A 21,555-nucleotide genomic window follows, 5' to 3' on the forward strand; every position below is an offset into this window, starting at 1 on the left:
GTATCTTGCTCACCCTTGACTGGTACTTCTTTCATCCATCCCACATCTCTACATTCATGCATGCACACCTGTGCACACACAAACAAACACATACACAGACACATAACACCACAGTCAGCTTGCTTCAGTTTGCTGCTCTTCATAGTTAGCTCCAGCCCTGGAAACCTGGTTGGTCACAGCAGGGAATACAAACTGAACTGAGCCCTCCTGCCTTCCATGGGAAAAACCACAGGGGCCCAAGTAAGGATGGATTTCTGGGGCCTAGAACACCAAGAGCTATGCGCCACTTTTATATGCACTTCGGCAGAGCTTCCAGGAAACAAGATAGCTGACAAGCAACTCAGTTTATCAAAACCAAGACAAAAATGCAAGTAATCAACTTGAAGCAACAGCAGGACAAGTCAGATAGAAAAACATAACTCACCTCCTTTTCTCCACCCAACACAGTCTTTCTTTCAGAGCAAGGGACTATTACCATGGGGACTGTGCTAAGAATACATGAGAAAAAGTATATGAGAGCTGTCTTGGGTGGGTACATTTACCTGGCAGATCTGCATGAAGTGTTGCTTATAAAAACATGGTTGAAGGTTGTACCTGGGCCGATGATGCACAGTGAAGATTTTTGAGGTTTTCCCTTCATCCATTAGCCTGGCATTCCGTCACTCTCAAAACATGTATTCAGTGCTTGCTATGTGTATAAGACACTTTGCCAGATACTCTGGGGGTGTGAATCAGATACATCTCTGTACTCAAGGAATTCGCAATCCAGGAGGGAGCTGAGCAGATACACACATAAATAAGATATAAGGTAGAAAGTGATAGGAGCCCCAGGAAAGGAATTTAATGAATAGAGGTGTCAGCAAAGGTTTCTCAGAAGGGTGAAGCTGAGCCCTGAGTGAGATGGGGTCCTGACTTCCTCACTGAGGGCAGAGAATGATCAAAGCACACACTGTGGTACCAATGCCTGTGAGGAAACAGCTGCACCAGGCTAGAGCTAATGGCATATGGAAGGATCTCAAGGAACAAGAGCTTGGGGGTGTAGTTTAGGCATATATTTGAAGGTCTTTGAACGACATGTGAGGATGTTTAAACTTTATTCTGGAGGTAGAACAATGAAAATCCAAAAGCCCAAGGTCAAGGCGGGTTGTGAAAGTTTAAGTCAACAAAGATATTGACATGAAGAAGGGAAGCCCATTCAGAAGCTATTGCAGGAATCCAGGTAAGTGGGAGAAGGGCCTGACCTAAGGACGAGTGGGGCTAGGAAAACAGCAAGAGATGGAAGCAACAAACATTGATTGATGCATGTCCCATCACTCAGAAAAAGCTTACAGCTGAAGAAGCCAGAACAGAGGGTTTTCTACATGCTTCTTGGTTTTCTCCAGCACATTAAAGCTAGCAGCAGGGATGTGAGTAACTGGGGATGATTGGCAGTGCCTGGGAATTTGCTCTTTGTTCCAAACAGACTGCTTACATAGCTCCAACTACAGCTTGGAGTAGTTGAGGTTAAGCAAAGCAAAAGGGTGATTAGAATCTCACAGGAAACAATTAGGATTGACAGAAAATATAGTAAAGCTGCTTTGAAAGCAAAACAAAAAAATTGAGATTGGGTACTCTATCTCACAAATGTTTAGACAATGGTCATGTTTCAGAATATTAGTGTCTTTCAGAAATATTACTGAAATGGATTTTATCTGAGGGAAGAGGGCATTTTGAAAAAATTATTATTATTATTATTATTTTTTTTGAGACGGAGTCTCGCTCTGCCACCCAGGCTGGAGTGCAGTGGCCGGATCTCAGCTCACTGCAAGCTCCGCCTCCCGGGTTCACGCCATTCTCCTGCCACAGCCTCCCAAGTAGTTGGGACTACAGGCGCCCGCCACCGCGCCCGGCTAGTTTTTTGTATTTTTTAGTAGAGATGGGGTTTCACCGTGTTAGCCAGGATGGTCTCGATCTCCTGACCTCGTGATCCGCCCGTCTCGGCCTCCCAAAGTGCTGGGATTACAGGCTTGAGCCACCGCGCCCGGCCGAAAAAATTATTTTTTGATACAGGGTCTCATTCTGTCACCCAGGCTGGAGTGCAGTGGTGTGATCATGGCTCCGTGCAGCCTTGAGCTCCTGGGCTCAGGTGATGCTCGCACCTTAGCCTTCTGAGTAGCTGGGACTACAGGTGTGTGCCAAACACTGTTTGTTTGTTTGTTTTTTAAATTTTTTATAGAGACAAGGTCTGGCTATGTTGTCCAGGCTGGTCTCAAACTCCTGAGCTCAAGTGATACTCCCACCTTAGTGTCCCAAAATGTTGGGATTACAGGCATGATCCACTGTGTCCACCCCCAGGGTTTCTTCACCACACCAGCACAATGTCAGCAGTGAAAGGGCCTGGAAGCTGGGAAAGCTTGAAAGATACAGACTGGACCTGAGGCACTGAGTTGATTTAATAATGTGTGCTGCAAGGTGGGTGCTCATTTTAACCCTCACTTGAGTGTGCCATGAATATGAAAATGCATTTCCAAGGAGCTTGGGAGGCATCTAAACTACTCTTACCTGCCTCTGTGAGAAAATCAGTCACTATGCTGTAGGAAGGATCTTGACACTATGCTGTAGAAGGATCTTCTACAGTAGGAATGGTTGAGGGGTAGGAACTTGCCTCCTGGATGTCCTACCAGCAAGATGTGCAGGGAAAGGCAAGCTTTTGTTTTGCTTTCCTGGGCAGGTCAGTTTCCACATTAAAACCAAATCAAACAACCTGGAGAAAAAGACTCATGAGGTGTCAGACACTTAATTTCCAGAAGTACAAGAGGGGAATGTTTTGAAATCCTGTTACACAGCCATATTTCACATACTTTGTACTTGTATATTTCTGTAGGTTTTTGGTCACATGAAGCAAATATGGAATTTCACAAGTTCTAAACCTGGTGGGAGGCAAGATCAGGCTCCCAAGGTGTCAGCTTTTAATGATGTTGTATATTTAAGGATCAATTGGTGCCAGTCTGCACCCCTTTTGGCATGTGCATGTGAAAGATATTATTGGTGTGTGACCATCCAGTTTTTATGCTACTGTGCTTTGCATGCCTACTATGTGCTAAGGTCTATATACATAATCACATTTAATCTTCACAGCCACCCCATAGGAAGTCTTACTACCCCTATCTCACAAACAAGGGAAAAATGAGGCACAGAGAGAGAAGTGCAAGAGGCAGAGGCGGAATTAGTGCATCCACTTATCAAGCCTTAAGATGCAATCAGCATTGTTGACCAGCCCCTGGTCCCACTTGTCTCAGACACTGCATTCCCTTCCTATTTTTCTGGTTGAACCTTCTTTTGTTCTTCTTCTTTAGCTTTCCTTTAAATGCTGGTCATTATGGATTGAGTTGCAGCTCAACAAAATGTCTCTGTTGGAGTCCTAACCTCTGGTACCTCAGAATGTGACCTTATCTGGAGACAGGGTCTTTATAGGGGTCATCAAGTTAAACTAAGATCATTAATCGGGGCTGTAATCCAGTATGGCTGGTGTCCTCATGAAAAAAGGAAAATCTGGACACAGACATGCGCACAGAGAGAATAGAAGATGAAGATTAAGGTAGAGATTGGGGTGATGCTTCTACAAACCAAGGAATGCCAAAGGTTGCCAGCAAACCACCAAAGCTAAGGAAAGGCATTGGACAGAGTCTCCCCTCACAGCCCTCAGAAGGAACCTACCCTGCTAACACCTTGACCTTGGATTTTTAGCCTCTGGAGCTGTGGGACTACAAATTCCGTTAAGCCACCCAACTTGTGGTACACCTTGTTACAACAGCCCTAGCAAACTAATACACAGCTATGCTTCAGTAAAGGGCACCTCATGGAGAAAGACCTCTGCCTACCTCCCCAGGCTTGCCCGACTTCATCCTCACATGCAAGGCACCTGCACCCCACCAAGTAATTAACTTCTGCTAGTTTCCTGGACACCTCAAGCCATTGTATGCCTTGTTCCCTTGCTATGATATTCCCCCTTTCTGGAACATCTCCATCAGTAGTCCAGATCAATTATCACCTCCTACAGGAAGCCTTCCCTCATTTCCTCCTATGTCTATCACTCAAGAAGTATTAACCACACTTTTCTCTGTGCTGTAGCTTTTTTTTTTTTTTTTTTTTTTTTTTTTTGTACCTGGTTCTATGGTTACGTTTTCACTGTGTTGTAACCTGGTATTCATGTGCTTATCTGTGTCCCCTATGGAGCTATCAGTCTCTGAAAGGCAAGTGCCTACTTCATTTTCTTTCTAGATTCCAGCACTAAGATGGTGCCAGGTGTCAGCCCTCCTTGGAAGCCTTAGAAAGATTTCTCCAGCCAGGTGCAGTGGTTCACACCTGTAATCCCAGCACTTTGGGAGGCCAAGGCGGGCAGATCACAAGGTCAGGAGATTGAGACCATCCTGGCTAACACGGTGAAACACCGTCTCTGCTAAAAATCCAAAAATATTAGCCGGGTGTGGTGGCGGGAGCCTGTAGTCCCCAGCTACTCAGGAGGCTGAGGCAGGAGAATGGTGCAAATCCAGGAGGCGGCGCTTGCAGTGAGCCAGGATGGCCCCACTGCACTCCAGCCTGGGTGACAGAGTGAGACTCCACCTCAAAAAAAAAAAAAAAAAAAAAAAAGGAAAAAAAAGATCTCTCCAGTTGCCCTACCCCAATCACAATATAGGGGACTACAAAATGAGCGCATAGTGGGAGGAGACAGAATGGTTCCCTGATTACCTGTATGAACACAGCTAGTGAGAGAATGCGTCCTTCCAATGTGGGTGAAGGTAGAAAAGCAGCATCTATGAAAGCATGAAAAGAAGGAAATAGGAGTTGCTGGACCTATCGAGGAATTGTCTGATAGGGAACCTAAGTTATCAGGCATCCAATCTTTTTAGTCACATTGGAAAGTAATCTCAAGAGACAGATGATTCAGAGTCTCCTAGCTCTTGGTCCTTAATCTCTGGTTTTATATAACTCCCCTTATCCTGCTTCCATGTTTCTCAGACAACCTCTCATTCCCATCTGGATCTCCCACTGACCAAGAATAGGATAAGCCCATGGACTCCACGTGTTTCCAGTCCTTGAGCAGTGATCGTTCATGGCCGGTGGACAAAGTGGCTTTGGATTGCTTGGCTCCCAAGCAGTCTGACAACAACCAGAGAAGGCTTGGAGCATGTCAGTATGAGAATTTCTGGTCTGAATGACAGATACATTTGTCAAATTGAATTAATAAGCTGTCATTCTGGTAGCCACCCCAGTCTCCTTTGGGTTTTACTGAGTGTGAGCCAGTGAGTTAAATCGATCTTGGTTTGTATTTATTAGGTAAATAGTAATACTAGCACCTGAGCAGGACACAGTGGCTCACGCCTGTAATCTCAGCACTTTGGGAGGCCAGGGTGGGCAGACCACTTGAGGTCAGGAGTTTGAGGGCAGCCTGGCCAACATGGTGAAACCCCGTGTCTACTAAAAATACAAAAATGAGCTGGGTGTGGTGGTAGGCACCTGTAATCCCAGCTGCTTGGGAGGCTGAGGCAGGAGAATCGCTTGAACCCAGGAGGCAGAGGTTGCAGTGAGCTGAGATCACACCACTGCAGTCCAGCCTGGGCAACAGAGACTGACCCTGCCACAAAACAAAAACAAAAACAAAAACAAACTAGAATCTAAAACAGAAACAGCCTACATCCTAGTGATTTAACAATAAAGGTATGATTCTCACTCGTGTCCTTACATTCCAGTCTTTGCAGGGTAAGTGAGGACTTGTAGTAATTCAGTGCTACCTCCTCATTGTGTCTTCTTTAAGCTTGAAATCATGTGGAAATAAAAGCAATTTTGCTTTCATGTGGAAGATAAAAGGGAATGGATATGGGAAGTGGCCCACATTGCAGACACCCTTGTGCTCCTGGACAGAATTTCGTCCTATGGTCACTTCAAGCTGAGGGAAACTGGAAAATGCGGTTGAGCCAGATGCTTGGGAAAAAGAGAACTTGGAAATTGACCATCCCAAGTGGTCTCTGCCACATAAGGACACAATAAACTAACACTCTAGATCCTTCTTTGGGCGATATCATGGCCACTTCCAGACTCTTCCTTCCTGACACTGATTGCTATACCTGAACCAAGAAGGGGTTGGTGCATGTTCATCAAATAAGTGAATAGAACTTTTGACTCTTCTCAACTATTGGGCAAGCTTTAGCCGTTACCTCTAAGTGGATGTCCTCTTGAATAACTTCCTCTGTTTTCTCTCCTCCTGAGCTCCAACCTTACATTCCCAATTCTTTCCTGGGTACCTTCACATGAGGTTCAACCACCCTTTCAATTCAATATGACAAACCTAAGCTCAGCAAGCTCTTCCTGTGCTGAGCTTTGTTTTTCTTACACAAGGCCTAAGGCAAGAGCCTTATCTAACTCCGGTTTCTATTCCTTCACGCATCTAGTACAACTTTGCATGCTAATAGTCATCTTTTGAATAAATGTTTCTGTTGTGGAATTATGTATTTAAACTACGCTAACCTTAGATTAACAGAAAAAAATGTAATTTTTCTGTTTTTCTGTAGCTTACCTAATATTCCTCACACCTACCCCTCTGTGTCTGATAATCCAATCTGTTGTAAACTGTTGCATAAAATAATTGAAAGTCTCTTTAGGTAACTCAGTCTATCTTTTTTTTGTTTTGGACATTCCATCCTCAGATGACCCTTTCCTCTGCTCTCTTCAAGAGGCATCTGTGGCTATGGCTGTACCCACTGAATCCAGGCTCAGGTAGTCTGGCCTGTAGCCCTCAGCCACAGAGTCTGCCTGTTTAATTTCACCACAGCAACATCCCTAGTAAACTTCCCCCAGCATTGTTATCTAATCTCTGCATGTCCTCCACAGGGGCCCAGAATGTCAGGACACCCAAGGAGAGTGGAGGAAAAATTGGGAGAACTAAATGTAGGCCTCCTCTGGCCTAACTGCAAAGGTCACTCTGATGGAGCCCATCAACGTTGGTGTGAGGGAAAGAGGGGCATCTGTGAGACTCTCCCCACAATCTCCAACTGGAAATGAGAAGGAACCTACTCTGCTCTCTGCTTTGCTTGTAACCAGCCACCCCTACCACCCTTCCAGGAATTCTCCTATTGAAAGGAGGGTCCACCTGTAGCACCAATCCATGCCAGCTTTCTCCTAGTTCTCCTGAAGTCCACCACGGGCCTACTTCTTCTCTCACTGTGGCCAACACTTTCCTGGCCCCATAGCTACTGCTTTTCCCAGGTGGCAGTGACTTGCCAGCTTTCCCTGGAGTGTCCAGTGAAATAACTTCTGAGTGTTATGAAATGCAAGAGAGAAAATGAAAACCATATTTGTTTTTTCAGATGGAATCTCGCTCTGTCGCCCAGACTGGAATGCCGTGGCTCAGTCTCGGCTCACTGCAAGCTCCGCCTCCCAGGTTCAAGAGATTCTCCAGCCTCAGCCTCCTGAGTAGCTGGGACTACGGTGCATACCACCACACTCAACTAATTTTTTTTTTTTTTTTTAAGACGGAGTCTTGCTCAGTCACCCAGGCTGGAGTGCAGTGGCACAATCTCGGCTCACTGCAAGCTCCGCCTCCCGGATTCACGCCATTCTCCTGCCTCAGCCTCCTGAGTACATGGAACTACAGGTGCCTGCCACCATGCCTGGCTAATTTTTTGTGTTTTTAGTAGAGACGGGGTTTCACCATGTTAGCCAGGATGGTCTCAATCTCCTGACCTTGTGATCGGCCTGCCTTGGCCTCCCAAAGGGCTGGGATTAACGCCCAGCTAATTTTTGTATTTTTGGTTGAGATGGGGTTTTGCTACGTTGGCCAGGCTGGTCTTGAACTCCTGACCTTAGGTGATCCACCAACTTTGGCCTCCCAAAGTGGTTGGATTACAGGCACGAGCCACCGTGCCTGGCTGAAAACCGTATTTAAAAATATTTTAAAATGTAATAAACATTAAGTATCAGGCACTATTCTAAGAGCTTTCCAGATATGAACTCACTTAGCCCTATGACAATCTGAGGGGGGTTCTGTAATCAGACCCATTTTACTGACAAGGAAGCTGAGGCATAGCACAGCTAAATGATTTGCCCAAGGGCACAGAATTTTGGTTCAAACTTAGGCAAGATGGTTCTAGAATCTCTATTCTTAACCACTATGCTAAGCTGCCTCTACATTTTCTTTATATTTTTAAAACATTACTCCTCCTTCAGCTGATAACTAAAAGGACATTATAATTGCCCATCATATTTTCCCACAGGCAGCAAACCAAGATGCCAAGTGAAGACTTCTCTATAGCATAGGGCAAAAATCCATGAAGCTAAATCCTGGTGTTCATGGTCTATGTTAATTTGAAAACCAAAAACCTGTAAAACGCCATGTGGGGAGCTTCAAAAGAACTGCCGTCTTGGGAATTCTTACCAGCTTTGAAGACTTCGGGGAGGTGTGGTCTGTTTTTCCTTCTCTGAATTCTCCTCCCGGCCTCTAATCCAGAGGCTGTACATGTGGGTGAATTTGCACACACACACACCCACCAATGGCAAAAGCCTCTCCGGGATCCTTCCAGGATCCTTGGAGTCAGGGCTCTACAGGGCTATTTTAAAGTGTGATGGTCCACTGAAAATGTTGTCAAACAGCAAAGTACCAACCTTTTTGAATCACTAGGTCATATTTTAGAGACGACTGTGAGTTCTACCCCTGCAGGAACGTGACTTTTTCACACTGTATTTTCTCAAACAGGAGAGAAGAGAATTCCAACCAGTGAGATGAGAATTGCATAAATCCTGCAGCCCATCTCTGCCACAGCTCAAAGTAAGCAACTTTTACTGCTGTATTCTTAAATAGTCCCAAGGATCAAATTATGTCTCTGCTAAAACATTGTTAGGCCTAACTTCCTCACCAAGAATGTGGGCTTTGGTCTGACTGCCAGGTTGAGAGGGCGTTTCTTGAAAACTTTGGTTTCTTTGTAGGCACAGTATGTGCTCATTAGATATAAAAGCTGATGTATTAACTAATTCCTTTAGCCTTTCCAAAATAGAGGTTTCATGGAACTATCTAGGCCCATAACAAATGTTTCTGTGATGAAACAAACTCAGGAAACTGTATATTTTCTTTTTTCCTTAAAGCTTCACAGAATGCATCATCTCATTAAAAGCTCCAGAAACCCTACAAAGAAGAAACCTTACCTGGTATTCCCCAAACTGAGATTTGATAGATTTCTACTGATTTGTAAGACAGACTCTTATTCTGAGAATTTCTCATGGCTCTTAAAAAGAAGTCACCTTCCCATTGTATAGACTCAGAGACACAATTTGTACTTCTTTTTCGGATTGTTGGGTAAGTAATGACCCAGGCCATTGAAGAAAATGAGGAAACTGTGCACACAAACTGATGTCTTATGTGACCAACATGCAAAGAAGAAATGGAAGCTTTCCCCTATCTTTCCAGTGTTCAAAAATCCTACTGCTGAATTCACCTCCAATTCCATGAGATGATATAGAAAACCTCCATAAAGACCCCAGGTTATAAAGTTTACAATTTATTCTGTACTCCTTTTCTCTGGCAATTGATGACTGCTATTATTAATGAAGACATTACAAGGAATAAAAGGGCTTGCCTGCCACTTCTCACCACAAAACTGTGTGGCATCAAACAGAATGAAACCCTTCTGACACTGACAGCTGGAGAAAACCTTGTCACCACAGTGAGTGTCAAGTGTGGTGTGACATCTTTGTGTGTGTTTCCTTTGCACCTAATAACTTCGTTGCCAATACAGACCAAAATAATGAAAGAAAACCTGCTTTTGCCGGCCCAAAGGATTAACTGTACTGTTGAGAAAACTGCAGGAATATTTGACATGAGATCACAATTTTTAATTCTTTTCCCCCCAGGATTCTTGTATGAAGTATTTTTCTATCAAGGATTTAAATAGAATTACTTTTCCTCACATTGGTCATGGAGAGAATTAAGACATTAACTGTTGATCCAATTTATACTGCCATTTGATCCCATAAGTGCTATACAGGACTCGGTTACTCATGGAAAATAGCTCCTGCCAGATCAAACACTCTCAGGGCCAAAGTCACAAGATTCTGACTTTACATGCTCTGTTCTGCCTCCTTTCATTTTGCCTCTTGGATTGTCATGAACTTCCCGAGCAAGGAGGCCATCCACCATGCAGCGTAATGTCTTGCTAAGAGAAATTAGTATTCAGTCTGCTCAGGTTCCAGCAAAGACTTTCTTCATGAAGATCTTCAAGTGGAATCGAGGTAGGAACTGTTATCCTTTTCAACCCTTGTCCTATTCATTCACACCTTGGAACAAAAACAGAAAGCTGAACTCTGTGGAGGGGAAAATTGATACCACATGGTTTCTGGTGTATCTGCAACTTTTGGCTCTCCTTTGGAAAAGGATGTGTGTGTCATGCACACGTGTCTATTTCATCCTCCTATCTGACAAATACCTTTGTGAATTGCTTTGTGTACTATTTGGATGTTAGTGCAGGTTACAAATTTCTAGAGGGCTGGGAGATGTCCTTAAGTCTCATAGGTCATGAACACTAGAAGTTTCAGATAAAAGGTCTCATTTTCAGATGAGTATGAGGAATACTTCATTTTCAGCCCTCTCTTTTAAGAGGCGTAAAATCCTTTAGTGCTGAAAACACTTGTACTACCGATAATGAAGAATTACGTTTAACTTTAACTCAGTGTGTTCCTAACTTGACTATGGAATTCAAAGTTCTTGTAAGATTCCACAGACCAGGTAAGACAAAGATTTGCCAACATTCAAAACCTCTGAAAAATAACCCATTACTGGGCAGCTAGGTAATCTCCCTCCTAATTTATCTGGCTCTATTTTCTTTTCTCTACCATCACCAACAGCATCTTTCTAATCTCTCACTCAGATCTTCTCATTCCTCCATTCATTAGAACACCGGTTCATTTCTTCAATAAACATGCCAAATAGGAGTGGCTCAAACAAGATGGGAAGTTTTTTCTGATGTGACAGTCTGTATATTTGCAGTCCAGCACCTGAATGGTAACAGCAAGAGGACAGAGGCTCCAGGTTCGTCTTTAGTGCCCTGCCATGTGTAGGGTGTTTCCCATCCAAATGTTCCAAGATGTCTTACCACTATGCCTGTATTCCAGGCAATGGGAAGGAGGGAAGGGGAAGGAGAGAGAATTTTCCTTCCTTGCAAGAGCATCATCTGCAAGTTGTGTTTCTGCTCACACCCCATTGACCAAAGCTTTATTGCTTGACCAGAGCTAGCTGCAAGGGAGGCTAGGAGATGTTGTTTTTGTCAATCTGGTAGCCTTTATCACACTACAATTTTTATGTTAGAGGAAAGAGAAAGAACATTTATTAGGGAATAGCTAACCATCTCTGCTACACCTATGACCTTCCATTTGGCTCTTATAATGATTTTGTGAAGTGAGAATTTTTATCCCAAGTTTTCCACTGAAAAAAGTAAAGCTCATAAAGCTGAAATAATTTTAATATTGTCGTCATGTTAAGAATGATGAAGGGTATTAAATTTTATCTGCTTCCAAGCTAACAAGGGAGCCGCCACAATTGCGTGGATTCTTACAGAAGACACAGACTCCTGACTCAGACACAGAGGACCTTATCACTCATGGCACAGGAAGCAGCAACAGCTCCAATATTCATGTTGGTTCTTCTTGTCCTCCAAATCCTGTGGGGCATTAGGAGGTGGCCAAGGTAGATGCTGCACATGCAGTCGGTTTGCACCAAGCTTAGGAAACTACAAGCTTTTAGAGAGGCTATCAGGAAACCTGCCCTACTTTTTCCTTAGGAGGAAAACTTTTTTTGGTATCCTAGTAAAGAAACAAATCTCTCTGCTCAAGAGAGGCACATTGCCTCTAAGCTCCAAGAAGTTCACCATACAAATATTCTTGGAAGGCAGTCCCAAATAAAAGTCTCTTTGTTGACAAGGCTTGCAGAAACATGAGAGACCCATGGACATTTTTTCCCCAACACACAGATAGTCTTGCTATTTTCATTACAATAAATGCACTTCTACAAGAAGTCTCCCACGTACACTCACCATGCCTCCATCAGGGCAGTTCTCACTTTTTATTGTAATTGCTTACACCTCTGGATCTCCATATTGGAATATCAGTTCCTTGAAGGCAGGGGCTATGGCTTTTGCTTTTATATCCCTAGCACCTAACACATTACTTGGAATATGGAGCATGTTCAACAACTATTTTGAAGTATATTAGAATAAGATTTACTTAAGGGATAGAACAAATCAGCAAGCATTACATGTTATTGAATCCACTTGAGATTCTCTTTGCATGGATCCTAGGGTAGGTGGCTAATTTTTATGATTCTGGCCTCAAATACACTCCCCTGACCACTGTATTTAAAATATCATTCTAGATAAGTCTAATGATAAGCACTTGTCACTACCTGATACTATTCTGCTTATTTATTTAGGTATCTGACTCCCCTTCTAGAATAGAAACTCATGACTTCAAGGACTTGCCTATCAAGTTCATGTCTATATTGCTATAATCTAAAATAGTGTCAGGCCTAAAATAGAAGTTTCGTAAGTATTTTTGAATGAATAAGTGAATGAGTAAATTCAGCAAACATTCACTAAGTTTATACCATCTGCTAGGAACAAAATGTTTTACCGTGTCACAGTGGCCCACAAAGAATATTGTTACTTTGGGCAACTGAAATAATTCCATATCTGGGTTGAGTTGAGTGGCAGCATCACTTTTGTTGGGGTAATGAGCTTCCATTCCTCACTACAGGTACTCCACTGCTGGCTTGAACTGGGTCCTGAACACTGCCCTTTCCTGGTCTTGCTGGCAAAGGCATCCTGTGCCAGCAGGCAGCTTCATTGCCTTCCTCTCCTCTCTGAGTCCCTAGGTAGCCATCCTGCTTATCAGGTGTCCACAGTTCTGGTAAGGTAGCCTCAGGGAGGCATCTGATTGGCTCTGTGGGTCCCACACCTCCAAGGACCCCATGCCCTTCATATGATGCTTAACCCTTTGTTTATCCTCATTCTCACCTGGGCAGCAGGTAGCTATCAGACCCTCTCTCACCTTTCCTTTACTCTTCTTCCACCTCTGTTTGATCTCCTGTAGCAGCCTTGCCCATAAAGTCTTTCCTGTGGCTCCACTGAGAAATTCAATTAAGTGTTCCAATAATGCTCTGAAACAAAGTGGTCCAATTCAGGTGAGGTAATTTGTCTTGCAAGGTGTATCAGTACTCATTTTATTCATTATTTACCCATTTCCAAAAATGATGTGAAGTAGGAAAATGTCAACGTTGAACAACAAAAGTAGTCAACTCCCTTTGGGGGGAAGATCATTATAATTTGTTTAAATGCTGACAAATATTGATATCAATGGTGAACATGGAGTTGGGGCATGAGGGAAATTAACAGAGGGAAATTGCTAGGATATTTTTCAAGCCATCATTGATTCAAAATGAATGAGAGTAGAGCTTTGCGTGGAAAATTAAAGGCCTAATACTAAAAATAATTATTAAGCATTTTCTCACTTTCATAGATGAAGAAATTACCTCAGAGAAGTCAAATAATTTACTCAGAGTCACAAAATAAGCAAATGACGGAATATTCAAATCCAGGTCTTCTGACTCTACCCCCATTACATTGTCTGCCTTAGAGGTTTCCGAAGTATTGGTAAGAAGGAGGCTGGAAGAGCTCGAAACAGACCATATAAAGCCAGATCTGAGTTGGAAAAGCAAAAAGGCCCGAGGAACAGCACAGACCCTGACCAGTGGGGTATCTCTGTATTTTAAATAACAAATACAACAAAGATTCAAGTTGCACATATACCCAGATGTTTCCATTATATATATATATATATATATATATATATATATGCCAATTTAAAATATTTAAATGGAAAACAATTTGTGTCCACTTTATTGTATAACTATGCTAGTTACAGGAATCATCTCAGTATCAGTTATGTATCACTCATGTCAAAGAACCAGGGTCAGAAAAAAAAATCTCCAGTAAAGATCCTTGCAACTCAGAAACACTCTTTCTTCTGGATATTGCTATGAGTTAGAGTTCAAAGAAAGCATTTTTAAAAGAAATATGATTTATTTGCTCCTCATGATAAACAATCGGAACATCACATTGTACCCCATAAATATATGCAATTATTTGGTTAACTGAAAATAAAATTTAAAAAGAAATAGAATGAACCTAAGTTAAACCCTGAGTTAAATGACTTTTTAACAAGATTCAATGGATTTAATTTAAGTTCGTGTTTGCCTATGTAATGAATAGAGTATTATTTATGATAACATCCAGAAGAACAGTTCTCAGGGGTTGGCGTCATTACAGTATGCTAATTTAAATTAATTCACCACTATTCCCTACAGTTATTCGTTAGTCTTCCCCTGAAGATTTTCTCACAGACACACACACCCACACACACCCACCCACACACACCCACACTACCTTCCAGAAATGTAAGAAATATCTTTACCCTCATCCTATCCTATCTTTAAGATGCCAACTTCTAGCTTTGCAGGTAGGAAGGATTAAAACATGAGAAAGAAAAGTAGGCCTAACTTGTCATGAAAGTAAAATATATGGTCAAAGCCCATACCAAATGATAATGCCTGTATTTTTCCAGATATGAAGTTCCTCTTTTTTGCTCTTAAATGGGTTGAGAAATTGTGATAGGTAGTTGGGTGAAAAAGCATTTGGGGCCCTGAGGTTTTCATTACAGCGTTTTTGCTACTAGAAAATACATGTCTCAATGGTGAATATTTTTTAAAAGGTACCATTTCAATTTAACTAGACCCTTAAAAATAATAGAGGCTCATCAACAGGTGGCATAAAGACAGGAACAACAAACACTGGGGCCTACTTGAGAATGAAGGATGCTCGGAGAAGGAGAGGATCAGAAAGAATAACTATTGGGTACCAGGCTTAGTACCTGGGTGAAAAAATAATCTGTATAACAAGCCCCCATGACACAAGTTTACCCATATAATAAACCTGCACATTTACCCTTGAACCTAAAATAAAAGTTAAAAACAAACAAACAAAAAAACCCTAGAGGCTCACCTGCTTCCATTCCAAGTGAAATGTCGAAATTTGTATTCTTTTCTCTCACTTTAATGAAAGTCTGGCATAAAAAATCCAGAGTCCACTCTAGCATTTTTGTCATGTGTTCTAATAATGCATTTTTCACACCAGCAAAATCATAGAAAGTGTGGGGAAATACTGTTTTAAGTGAGAGCCATCTTTCACCTGGTATAAAATCACCATGCTAGATTCTGTTTCACAGCCAAAAATTATGATTATTGCACCGTGTGTATGGGGTTAACCTTGATTATTCTTATGCACCACACCAAGAAATTACTCCAAACCTAAACTGATCCAATTAATAAGACTGCAATTAAAACCAAGAAAAAAATATAAACTTATTTTCTAGTTCTCAGAAAATATATGAGAAGGAAAATTGACTCCAGAGACACAAATGGCCTAATGGAATAATTAAAATTATAATTAAATAATACCAAGTCATCCCAGGCCTACTTAGCTCTGTAACTCCCTCCAGGATTATTGTGTCTTTAGGGAGGGAGGATGAAGAAATCACTTTTCAGGATTTCTCAGTGTAAGAGAGTTCTCCAGACTTTCAGAGCCTGAGAAGAGACCAAGAAATAAATAAATATCAGGACAGATGAAGCTGACATTATACCCCTGCCCAGTCATTTCTACTTTACCATTGATAGTTGTGTGGCCAAGGAAATTGACCTTGCACCTTTTATCTTTAATTTCCTCATCTCTAAAATTTCTGGGACAATAGCAACATGAATCACAGAGTTGCTATGAAGATTAAGTATAACCATGTATAGTAAGTGCTATGGGCACTTATTCGGTATTGGATATCACTATTAATATGAGGAAGAGGAAGACATCAAACGGTGTAAAGAGTATTCCAGAACAGCTAAAGACGGTGACAATAGTGAATGCACTGAGCCAGGTGTTAATGGTAGGAGAGTTTCTGGAGAGAGTTGGAATTGCAAATCGGAAAAGCCTCCCTGTAAACTGAATGTGGGACTCTGGGAATGGAGGGAGGAGGTGAAGCCTCAAGCAGCTTTCTCTGTCTCCCATTAAGTGCAGACCCCAGAAAGTCTATCACTGATAAGGAGTGGGGCAATGAAAATGGGGAGAAGCCTAGTGAGGAAAAGGGTTCCCTTTCCATAGGCCACATAATCTGTTCTCCCAGCTTAGCAAGTGACCCAAGGTTGGCCAGGTGTGGTGGCTCATGCCTGTAATCCCAGTACTTTGGGAGGCTGAGTTTGGCAGGTTACCTGAGGTCAGGAGTTCAAGACCAGCCTGGCCAACATGGTGAAATCCCATCTCTACTTAAAATACAAAAATTAACCAGATGTGGTGGCGTGTACCTGTAATCCCAGCTACTTGGGAGACTGAGGCAGGAGAATTGCTTGAACCTAGGAGGTGAAGGTTTCAGTGAGCTGAGACCGTACCACTCCAGCCTAGGCAACAAGAGTGAGACTATGTCTCACACACACAAAAAGAGTGACCCAAGGTCTCTACTTTTCTATTTCTTTAAATTATTGTTTAAAAATCATTAGTGAAAAACTACCGAGGCCGGCACGGTGGCTCACGCCTGTAATCCCAGCACTCTGGGAGGCCGAGGTGGGTGGATCACGAGGTCAGGAGATCGAGACTATTCTGGTTAACATGGTGAAACCCCTTCTGTATTAAAAAAAAAAAAAAAAAAATTGGCCAGGCAAGGTGGCGGGCACCTGTAGTCCCAGCTAATCGGGAGGCTGAGACAGGAGAATGGCATGAACTCGGGAGGCGGACGTTGCAGTGTGCCGAGATCGCACCACTGCACTCTAGCCTGGGCGACAGAGTGAGACTCCCATTCAAAGAAAAAAAAAAAAAGAAAGAAAAAAAAACTACCTGTTGGGTACAATATATACTACTTGGGTAAAAGGTGCAATAAAATCCTATACTTTACCACTGTATAATTCATTCATGTAACCAAAACCTCTTGTACCACTAAAGCTATTGAAATATAAATTTTTTAAAATAAAAAATAAAACAAATAAAAATCATTAGCTACCACACTGATTAGGACAGCTAACCACAATGATAGAAAATAACAAGTGCTGGCAAGGATGTGGAGAAACAGGACCCCTCCTACCCTGCTGGTGGGAATGTAAAATTGGCAGCCTCTTTGTAGCACAGGTTGGCAATTCTTCAAAAGGTTAAACATGGAGTTACCATATAACTCAACAAATCTACTCCTAGGCATCAACCCAAGGTCATTGAAAACAGATTTCCACACAAAACCTTGTATAAGCATGTCCACAGAAGCATTACACATAACAGCCCCAAAGTAAAAACAACTCAAATGCCTATCATTGATGAGTAGATAAACAAAACCTAGTATATCCATACAATAGAATAGTATTTAGCCATAAAAGGGAATGAAGTACTCACCTTAAAAACCTTATGCTAAATGAAAAAAGCTAGTTATAAAAGGCCACATATTGTATGATTCAGTTACATGAAATGTCCAGAAAAGGCAAATCCATAGAGCTAGAAAGTAGATTAATGGTTGCCAGGGGCTGGGGAAGGAAGGGTTGGGGATTGTGTGCTAATGTGTATGTGATTTCTTTTTGAAGCGATTAAAATGTTCTGAAATTAGATAGTGATTATGGTTGTACAACTGTGAATATATTGAAAATCATGGTGTGTGCCTTAAAAAGGCAAATTGCGAATTAGATGTCAAAAAAGTATAAGGAAAAAAATCAGTATCCCATTTAACAAATTATATTAAACTAAATTGAAGGCAAATAAAAGCCAAGGTTTTACAAATGCTTTAGTGGGCCTGCACAAGTCATTCATTCCTGTTTCCTAATTTTCCTCAATGGGAGGAAGAACAGAACCACCCTTGCCACCTACATTTGTGATAAGACCTGAGTACATTTTTTAAATGTCTGCATTTTTCAGCCAAAGGTTATATACAAATACTAGGTGTTATTATGAAACTGGCAACACTGAACACCGGGTAACTTTAAATAGAGTCACCATGTGGCAGTTGAGTCTTAAACATATGCACTGGTGTTCATTTCTCACAGCAACTGAGCGGCCCATTGGATGTACCGTGGCTCTGAGTGGGTCATCCGTGGGGGCAAAGCTTGGGATACACACACACACAGTTTTCAGATTCAAGCCCTAGTTGATTCCTCTAGTTATCATGGTGTCCAGAATATTAAGTTCTGTTTTCAAAATAGCCCACAAAATTGTCAACTCTGATGATCCTTTTAGAAAATAACCTAGGGCACTCATCATCGCACCTGGAAGAAGGATGGTCCTTAAGAGGTGTGTTCACATCCCTTTTCGTGCAATCAAAAGATCTTGATTCTCTTCCTTCAGATTTCTTTTAAGGAAGTAGATAGAAAGAATAAGATTCTGGAATGTGGAAAAGGTAACTACCCCCTTTTCTTGATGGCAAATGTTGTTAGTTTAACCTTCTATGGAAAGGAAGGGCAATGTAGGAAGTGCAGTGAATCCTTAGTTCCAGTCATTGCAAACTGACTGTCTATCCTTAACTCACTGTAAACAAGTGCATTTCTAACATAATAATCTGTCTGCACCTCACTTGTGATTTACACAAATGAGTTTGGGATCCACACAGTGTAGAAGCCAAAGCAGGGAGACAAAGCCACTGTCTACTCTCCCCACATTCTTTCTTTGTCCCAACCGCATCCCTTGCTGCTGGGCAGGTGCACAGGGGAGAGGGTATGTGCACCTTTATACGGTGGAGAAGCACACACCTGCTTCCTGCACCCCCTGGTGTCTCTCAGAGCCACCAGCCAGAGAAGAAGTAAAGCTGAATTGCATGTTGCACTGAAAGGGCCAGGATCTAGTGACCCATCTCTCCACTCCAGTCCTTCACTCCCTTCAACACAGCTAAAGAAGTGGAAATGAAAAAGAAGCAAAGACTGGTATGGAAATTTAAACATAAACAATGAATGATTTGTATCTTTATGGAAACTTTTGTCCTTCCCACATTTTCCTCTTATCTCATAGAAGAAGGAATCTCCATCATGACTCTCTCAGAAACACTGTACAGGAAAGATCCACCATCTCAAATCCTCTTTATTTGCTCTTTTTTCTGGAAATGGGAATAATAATCTGATTGGTTAATTTGCCTCAAATCAGGAGACTGGATTCTGCTGCTATCTAGGGTACCTGGAAGCAAATGGGGGCTAGGTTTGACAAATGCTGGATGCCTGTGTTCAGTGATGGTGGACATCATTGGTGGAAGGCTTCCAACCTTCATGAGACAAGCAGACCAAGCACTGGGTTTACGGGTTGGAGATGAGAAGCTACAAGGCAAGCAAAAACCAGCAGCCAAGGGTGGGTGTAGAGAGAAGGGGGAAAGAGGCAGCGTGGAGCTATTCTCGATTACATGACTTGTATACAGTTTATAAGACTAGCTTCAGCTGGATTGAACAAAAAAACTACATAACTATTTTAAAAACAGTTCTTTCTCTCTCCCAAAAATGTTTGAAGATAGATGAGCCAGGACGTGTAATGTTCTCCACAATCATCAGGGAATGAGAATCTTTCTGTTTTCCACTCTACCTACTTGGCCTGTAGCTTTTGTTTTCAAGGTCACTTCAAGGTTGAAAGATGGCCACTAGAGCTCTAGACATGGCACTGTGTCCCAGGGCAATGGGAAAATAGAAGGAGCCAGAGGAAGGACACGCCTCCCGGCTGAATGAAAGTTACCCTGGGAACCCCACCCACCAACTTCTGCTTGCATTTCATTGGCCACTTCCAGCTGCCATGTAGATTGGGATGTGGAGTCTTATCTGGACACAGTGGTGGCCTAAATAACATCATCTGGGGTCACAGTGCATTAGTAAGGAAGAAATGGATGCCTGATGAGTTCCAGGGAGCAATCAGATTAACCACATCTGCTCCTATGGGGAGGAGAAAGCAGAAGATAGAGAGGTTAAGACTCACTCCATAGTACATTCATGAGAGATCAAAAGAATTAACAAAATTTTCTTTCTCTGTAATCTAAAGGTAAGCAGAGAATTAACGGAGTTCTCTGAATAAATTAAGACCATTACCTCATTGCAAATACGCATACACACTTGCAAAAGTAGACCCACTTTTCAGGGACAAATGCCAAGAAAAGAACAAGGTTAGAGAGGAAAAGGCTTCCTTCTACAGCTATATCTTCCCATAAAACATTGTGGGGTGTGTGTGTGTGTGTGAGAGAGAGAGAAACAGGGAGAGACAGTAATGGAGTAGTGGTACTATTTTATTCAGAGCAAGTTCCCAACTTTCTATGTACTTTTACATGTATCAACACACTCTAACCCTACTGAGCTCCCATTATAAAAATTGATCACCCAGGTTAGGGCACGGTTTGTTCCTGTGCAAGGACATTCCCAAAGAACAGATACGGGGAGGGCAGCACTTCCTCTGGGTCTTATCACTAAGTTAATGGTCAGAATTCATGCTGTGGAGTGAACAGCCCATCACAGTCTGAGGCATTACCGTGGAGGATGAGCTTTAGGGAACAATGGGGTAAAGACAGACCAGACAGTACAGGCCGTCCAGAACACTGCCCAGAAAAATTCCCACCACCTCTGCCAGCTCCTGAACTGCCCGTGTAGGGAGATTTCTGCTGTTACACAATCAGCTGGCTTATCTCGTCTGCATGGCATGTTGAGAGAAGGCTGTTTAGGGGCCAGCTAAGTCAGTTTCTCTGGCTGCTGAAATAGCAGCTTTCATAAAAATACAGTTACAAAACTCATGTTAAAGCTTGGGCTGCATACTGTCTTTTTAAGAAAAATAATGGATATTACAAACAAGGAACAGTAAAGGTTTCGGGGAGAAAATATAATAGAAAAGTTGTCCTAGCACCCTTTGGAGAAGGTAATGGGACCCTCTCATGACCTTTATTTCAGAATTGCTTTGTAATTCTGGTAAGATAGACACTATATTGTCATTTCTGGACTGTATAGACATGCTAAATTGTCATTATTGGAAGTATACACACACATGCAAAAATGGACCCATTTTAAAATGAGCAAATACAAGGGCCAAAATGTTTGATTACAGGTTCATGATGGACTTTTTTAATTACACAAATGCTTATATTTTTCTAACAATAATTTCATTTGAAGAAAAGTCAGTTGATAAATTTTAAGGTTGTGTTTATTACTCCCATTGGTTTTTGAAAAGCGTTCCTTCAGCCTAGGTGTTTTTAGGGTATCAGCTTTTGAACTCAGGGTTCTCAATCTTGAAAGCATAATGGTAAAAGTCCTGCTTTCGTGTATTTAAGTGTTCTCAGAGACTGCAATTGCCAATATAAATTTGAAAAGCAAAATTTACAGTACCATCAGTTTTTGCTAACAAATACTGTATGCAAATCCACTGTAAAACTGTCTTACAAATATTTTCTTAACAGTGTTCTACAACTAGTAGTTATCTTTTGAGGTGCCCGGCAAAGAAAACGAAATCCATCCACTTTGTGCCA

General features: G+C 42.0%; 1 long non-coding RNA gene across 1 annotated transcript in view; it reads left to right on the forward strand.

Moving 5' to 3' along the window:
* Positions 1 to 10,104: 10,104 nt before the first annotated feature.
* Positions 10,105 to 21,555, forward strand: part of LOC105537102 — a 35,601-nt gene continuing 24,150 nt past the window's right edge. Inside the window, exons 1-2 of the long non-coding RNA XR_001005674.1 lie at positions 10,105 to 10,257; positions 13,108 to 13,220. This is a non-coding gene — a long non-coding RNA (uncharacterized LOC105537102). The remainder of the gene's footprint in view (positions 10,258 to 13,107; positions 13,221 to 21,555) is intronic.

The sequence above is a fragment of the Mandrillus leucophaeus genome, unplaced genomic scaffold (assembly GCF_000951045.1).
Source record: "Mandrillus leucophaeus isolate KB7577 unplaced genomic scaffold, Mleu.le_1.0 Scaffold169, whole genome shotgun sequence".
Taxonomy (NCBI): domain Eukaryota; kingdom Metazoa; phylum Chordata; class Mammalia; order Primates; family Cercopithecidae; genus Mandrillus; species Mandrillus leucophaeus.